This window comes from Scylla paramamosain, chromosome 15, assembly GCF_035594125.1.
Source record: "Scylla paramamosain isolate STU-SP2022 chromosome 15, ASM3559412v1, whole genome shotgun sequence".
In the NCBI taxonomy this organism is placed as follows: Eukaryota; Metazoa; Arthropoda; class Malacostraca; order Decapoda; family Portunidae; genus Scylla; species Scylla paramamosain.
The window spans coordinates 13,375,382-13,382,276 of NC_087165.1; the positions used below are offsets into that span (position 1 = coordinate 13,375,382).

The following is a 6,895-nucleotide window of genomic DNA, read 5'->3' on the forward strand; positions in this document are numbered from 1 at the left end:
TTTAAGAAAAAAAGAGTTATTCATACATTGAAAATACCTGAAGTAAATTAAGTAAAAAAGAAGATAAATAAATAACAGAAAGCGTTGAAACAGACAGGAGCGATAGAATGACACAGCCATGTGCTTAAGATGTGTTCATAAAGGTGCTGATGATAATTGTATTGAGTCAATTTTGTGTTCTTGTGATACGTGATTCAAAAAGAGTCTGGTGATCATATGCAAAGCGAGAAGACATTCCCAAAACATTTGCACATTGTTTTTTTTTTTTTTTTCCGTGATGCGACTTTTTCTCCGAGTCATTAATCTTTAAGTTATTCATACAGAGGAATCCTGCCTTGTATCCGGTTAGGTACTTTTTTCATCCTTAGGCAAGAACAATTATTATTACTGTTTTTTTTTCTTTTTTTTTTTTTTACTTTTTTGTTCAGTGGAATGTGTTTCTTATCGACAGTTATTCATCTACTCTTTTTTTTTCCTCTCCCCCGACACATACACACACTCTCTCTCTCTCTCTCTCTCTCTCTCTCTCTCTCTCTCTCTCTCTCTCTCTCTCTCTCTCTCTCTCTCTCTCTCTCTGCGGACAATGTCAGGAAACACATTTCATTTTACTAGATATGCAATCTAGTCACATGTGCTGTCCAGAACTGCCGGTTACCTTGCATCTTGCACAATTATTCAGCATAATGACACGTGGCGAGACATTCCACTTGGTAATACAAGTCATTTGGCCGTCACCCTCGCATGCAACAGGCCCTATCGTGGAAGACACTCCATTATACGATGCATATTATTTCTGCATCGCATTCCATTTTATCGTATGGGACATTTCCGTGGCATGGTTAATTTTAATACCCGCTGTCCTGTTGCCATCTGCGTGGTGTTGATGGCAGAGAGGGAGAGAATGTTGCGTGGAGCAGAAGAGGCAGTTGGACCACCAGTCACTTAGCAACACCGAGTTTCTTCTCACCTTCCTCCTGCCCATTCCCGGCGCACCGCTTCTAAACAGTTTTGTAACACTCTCCCTCTGGCCATCCCAGCGAGACTCCCACGCATGACGGGACATTCAAATAAGCTTCAAACTACAAAACAACAATCGGTTGACACCTGTAACCTCTCCTAACCACATCTGTTACCTCTCTTCACATTATTTACTTGCCTTGGGATTCCCGCCAAGAAGTAATACCTATCGCAATTTACTGACTCCAAATTCCTTTCCCACCTCCTCCCTGACTCACTAGCAGACAATGACAGTGATCTGTGGTGGGCCTACCGCTACATGCAGAGAGAGAGAGAGAGAGAGAGAGAGAGAGAGAGAGTGTGTGTGTCTTGCACTAATTAACTCATACAAGTTACTCATTTGACACGCCAATAATCTACACACGTGCACCTCTCCTCACCTACCCACCAAACGCAGCTACAAAATATGAAGTTGAATTAGACTTTCCTCCTCGGACCAGCGCCAGAATAACAAAAGAAGGCAAAAACAGGGAAAAAAATATACAGCAGCTGACCTGTTGAACCTTATGAGGCTGTTAGTGATAAGCTACAGAGGAGTCTTTCCCTTATGGAGAAATTTCAAATCTCTCTCTCTCTCCCTCTTGCATCTCCAAATTAAAGACACAGGTAATCTCCTCCTCCTCCTCCTCCTCCTCCTCCTCCTCCTCCTCCTTCTCCTCCTCCTCCTCCTCCTCCGGATCCAGTGCCTCATGTTTTCTGGACAGGTAGAAAGACTAAATTTTCCAGCCCCTTATCTCTCTTCTGATAATACTATCGGGGAAGGTTGTGTAAAGACCCACTTGATTATGTCCTCCAGTGTTCATGTTCGCCCCACTGCCTCCTAACCCTCCGTCAGCCATAGGAACCGTCCCCACCTCTCTCTCTCTCTCTCTCTCTCTCTCTCTCTCTCTCTCTCTCTCTCTCTCTTTCTGTTGACATCCATAACTAAATGATCTCCGCTTATCCTTACACAATATTTTTTTTGGATATAGCATAATTTCTTCATAAATCGCGAGTACTGTGTTATCCTGCCTATTAGAAATATTTCCCTTCTTTGACAATCATTAGCCTGGCTCTGAACTCTTACTCACACTACTCTTTTTGTTTGTATCTATTTTCATAACTTCTCTTTGATCTGCATTTATAAAGGAAGGGTAAGTGGTAATTTAATTATTATTTTTTTTATGTCTTCGCATCATAATTTAGTGTTTTTGTTCAGGTCTACTACGTTTCTCCTGTGGCTTGAAAATCTATATAATTGTTCTATATCTAAATGACGGTGTGACCCGAGGTGAAGGGGAAAGAATAAGCTTTGTCAAGTATATATATTGCTTCAGGTTTGGTGATATGTTCTCATAACCCCGAGTTGTATTATGTAAACACATGTAAACACACACACATAATTTTGTGTGTGTGTGTGTATATATATATATATATATATATATATATATATATATATATATATATATATATATATATATATATATATATATATATATATATATATATATATATATATATATATATATATATGTAGACACACAAACAAACACGCACACACACAATGTTTCTCTTCATCAGTTTGTTTTTCATGCAAGATCTTATATGCTCCAAATATAGGGATCAAGTCAACACTGATGCACTGTGCTTCTTCCGACATGGACATTCTCCTTATATAAGATACTTTCACACTCGTGCCACAGAAAGACATCAAAGGCAAGAACAAATATTTATCTTGCGGCAACAGATGGAAATTATTTTGATATTACAGTACGATGGGAGGCAGAGATTTTATCATTTTTTTTTACTGGAGAGGGAGAGGATGTTTACACACACACACACACACACACACACCTAATATATATATATATATATATATATATATATATATATATATATATATATATATATATATATATATATATATATATATACACATATACATATGTATATATATATATATATATATATATATATATATACATATATATATATATATATATATATATATATATATATATATATATATATATATATATATATATATATATATATATATATATATATATATATATATATATATATATATATATATATATATATATATATATATATATATATTCACATATTCATATATTCATATACGTATATGATCATACATTTGCACAAGGAGCTTAGTCCCAAAGCAGTGAGTCTCGGGACTGCCACGCCACCTGGCCTCGCTTGTCCTCGCAGCGGCAAGAAACAGGGTCATATTTTCATCTGCTAAATGAGGCACAACTATCGCTCCTCGCAAGGGCAGCTGTTGCTGCTGCCGTCGCGCCTCTCTGGTCTCAAGGCTGCCAAATCGCCAGAAAATTGTGGCTAATGGCATTTTTACACACTAACTGGCACTGACTGATGGAGGCCCATTATCCCTGCCTAGTCGCTGAGCATCAGTTACTGCTGGTCGGTGAGACCCACGCAAGACATTTACTCGCACAATCATGCCTCCGAGCTAAGGAGGCGTTGACTTTTTGCTCAGAGTATCACCGTCGTGGAAGGGGCGCCAAGAGCCCAATAGGAAGGGGGAGGGGGGAAGTGATCGTAGCGTGGGAGGGCGCGCGGCAGGGAAGTTGTTGCGAGATGAGACAGATGGCGCCAGCTACTAGGTACGTAGAGCATTAAGTCAAGTCTCCTGACCGACCCGCCCGCCAACCCTGCCGGTAGCGCGGCTGCCGAAGTGATCTGTAAAAGAAAAAAAAAGGTAAAAAAAAAAAGTAATCATCACATGCCCCGCTATTGAGGAGGTCTCCTGCAGGACAGTACAACAATAAATGTTGCTAAGGGTTTCATCTAGGCCTGTCTGGAAGAACAATCGTCCTTGTCTACAGTGAGCTTGTTTATGATATGCTCACGACTCTTTCCGCTATAAACCTCGCTTGGCCCAGCCTCCGTCCTGACACACACCCGCCTGGTCGCACTCCTCTCACATTTTAAAGAACATTCCCAATCTTCCCTGTTTTCGAGGCGAACGAGATCAGATTCCGCGGCAAAGGCGATTCATTATGGTGTGTTTTCCGGCTACATTTGGCAATGCTGACATGATAGGCGGGACGACCATCAATCGTGGCTGAAGCACCATCAGTCTGCCGAGCGAACAGTTCAGGAGCACTGAGCGAACCCCTGTGGGCCATGTGTCGCCTGCGTGCCGGTAATAGACGACTGCAACATAAAGACATATGAAGCCTAGCAGTGACGCCGAAGTAAAAACTCACTTCATTTATGCAGCCCCGCTGATTGGTCCGCTGCCACACTCCAGAACCCGCCGATTGGTTGCTGCAGTCTTGAAGGCGGCCCACCGTTATCAGCGGGTCATGCAATGTGCGCCTAATCCTTCGTGGACCACAATCTTTGACGTCGTTTTAATATCAAACAGATGGAATGTGTGTCGGTCTGGTCCGGCGATCGAGACTCGGGCCGCTGCTGACCCTCCTCGCTTCCCTCAAACTCCTCTTCTGCTGCCTCTCACACCAAGATACGTACTCAGTGGACGAACACCGCCACTTGCATGATAATGGCTGCGTTGCTGCTTTCTAAAGAGGGTTGCCAACAGAGCGAGCCGACCAAACGTTCACCAGACCAGACAGCCGGTCAGACAGCCAGCCAGTCCTCGCTGCCTGTCTCACTCAGCCTCCTCTTGTCCCTCCCAGACCATTAACACTTCGAGAGCAAGTAAAGTCCCGTTGTTGTTGTCATTCATCCGCGTTACATAATCAAGTCCTCCTAAATAATAGAACCCAAGGCGGCAACTTGGGTATCTCATGTCGTTTTTATCTTCTTTTCTCTATTATAATTTCCTTCAAACAAAGCACTGGAATTAAGGAAACGAATGCAAACAAGATAGTGTATCAGAGCAAATTCATCGAGATCCACTGAGTGACAGCAGGGACGCGAGCAGGTAAACAAGAGGGTCGAAATGGAGGAGGAGGAGGAGAAGGAGGAGGACAAAAAATATGACAGGTGGGGTGACGACGGCCACCTAAGGGGAGGAGGAAGGATGGCAAGGGGATGGCAGGGGATGGCAGGGGGAGCACCGTGTGTGGCCCGGCGGTGAGGAGGGAAGAGTGGTGGACACAGGAATACAAGAAAAGGAGGGAGGGTCTGAAGGAAGAGAAAGAATGATGGGGAATGTGAAAGAAATACGAAGTAGTCTTGGTGAGTCATGCTTAGGTACACACGGCCAGGTGAAACACACACACACACACACAATACTGCTCCTTCTGCTGCTATTACTACTACTACTACTACTACTACCACCACCGCTACAACTGCTACTAGAACTACTATTGCTACAAAAACAACTTCTACTACTACTACTACTTCTACTACTACTACTACTACTACTACTACTACTACTACTACTACTACTACTACTACTATTACTACAACTAGTACTACTACTCTTGCAGCTGAATAATAAAACAGCAGCATTATTAATTTCTGAAATACTGGGTACACATTCTTCTACAATAGAACCACCAGTCAGCATCATAAGCTAATTTCAAACTTCAGTTTGGGCTGAAGCAAATCACAACACGAAAAGTCAACCTTAATTTGTTGAATAATAAATGACATCGATAAAGTTCTAGGAAAACAACATTAGAGGATTAAATAAAGAACATATCAGTAAGAAGTATATCTGTTATCACAAAAATTTTGAAATTAAAATTTTTTAAACTTTTTAAGGTCTGGATCTGGAAAAAAAAAAAATGCGATTAAATTATTTCTTTCAAAATTACAGAATATTATGTCATGAAAAGTAAAAGAGGAATACTGATATGTAAGGTACATGTAAGTCAGTAAAGTGTGCTTCTTGATATTCTAAATTTATTTTAAAAGTGAAATAAGATCATTACCTACGCACCACTCACAAGAACTCAAAACAATACTTTATATATGAATAATGTCGCTTCTTTAAGAAAACATAAAAGAAGACAGCCAGTAAAAAGATTTCTTATACTTCCTTATTTCGTGACAAAACATACTTCTAACACACTTACCACTGTCTTGTTACGTGTCAGTACCAGCAGAAAACAGTCAAATCTATATCATAAACTTCCAAAAATTACAACAACAACAACAACAACAACAATAACAAAAACAACAAAAACAACAACAACAACAACAAAAACAGCAACAACAACAACAACAAGCAGTAGTAGCAGCAACTAATGATAATAATAATAAGAATAGGATGAGGAATAAAAAGAATACAAAGATCTTGGTGGATAAAATGATTTTCTAATATCAATTAAAGTTAAAGGCTCTGTGTGTGTGTGTGTGTGTGTGTGTGTGTATTCAAGAAGACGGTGATGTTATACCCTTGGTGTGACTGAAGAGGTGAAGTTCTCTGCTCTGCAGAGAACAGCAATAACCGCCAGCTGGACTCATGCAGAAAAAAGCAGCTTGTGAGGCTTGTTCTAACGAAACACCGCACCTTCATCACCATTCACTCTTTCCACCACCATCACTCATCATGGTCTCCTCTCTTCCATACATAATAAGTGGGTGGCTGTTCTGTAGCATTATATAAAAAAAAACACATCCTCAAGGAATATAAGTGACTCACCCTAAACATTTGAACATTCCTAGCTTCCTATGAATCTAATGTGTCTACGTATCATCATTCGGTTGTTAAATGCAAACGAATCAAACTATTCAGAAGGATATATGCAGTGGGGTCTCATAAAAGCCGAGATTCAACAGACGGAGAATTGGCATAGTAACTGCAACCATTGTCAGTGTACATACATTCGTCTGGAGGTCACCTTGCCGACGCCATATATATGCTGATGAGTGCCAGTACAATGGAGGCTAATACACGTACAACTCACCTACTTTAAAGCAATTCATATAG

At 40.6% G+C, this 6,895-nt stretch overlaps 1 long non-coding RNA gene across 1 annotated transcript; it reads right to left on the reverse strand.

Annotated features, from left to right (window-relative positions):
* Window positions 1-3,129: 3,129 nt before the first annotated feature.
* LOC135107466 (uncharacterized) lies at window positions 3,130-4,888 on the reverse strand. Its single transcript, XR_010271782.1, has 2 exons — window positions 4,254-4,888; window positions 3,130-3,723 (listed from the first exon to the last, which is right to left on the reverse strand). It is a non-coding gene; the product is annotated as an uncharacterized LOC135107466 (long non-coding RNA).
* Between the last annotated feature and the right edge of the window lie 2,007 nt (window positions 4,889-6,895).